We start from the raw sequence: 393 nt of genomic DNA on the forward strand, positions 1-393 counted from the left end.
AAAAAAAAAAAAGAAAAAATAAAAAATGAAAAAATTAAAAAATTAAAAATAATTAAAAAATAAAAAAATGGGTAAAAATATACATATGGGAAATGAGGGAAAAATCCCTGATTTTGGTTATTTCTAAAGAGAAATTTTGGGACTGGGGTGACTGGGAGGATTGGAAATTTTTGTCGGAAATTGATGGAATTTTGGATGGAAATCGATGGAAATTCTGACAAACTTTTGAGGGAGATTTTGATGGGAATTTTGATGGGAATCGATGGAAATTTGGGCGGAAATCGCTGGAGATTTTGACGGGAACCGACGGAAATCGCGATGAATTGAGACGGAAATGGGTAAATTCGGGCTCTGAGCCCCAAAATGAAGGTATGGACGGGGGGGGGGGGGGGG

The sequence above is a fragment of the Calidris pugnax genome, unplaced genomic scaffold, assembly GCF_001431845.1.
Source record: "Calidris pugnax isolate Ruff unplaced genomic scaffold, ASM143184v1 scaffold2382, whole genome shotgun sequence".
Taxonomy (NCBI): domain Eukaryota; kingdom Metazoa; phylum Chordata; class Aves; order Charadriiformes; family Scolopacidae; genus Calidris; species Calidris pugnax.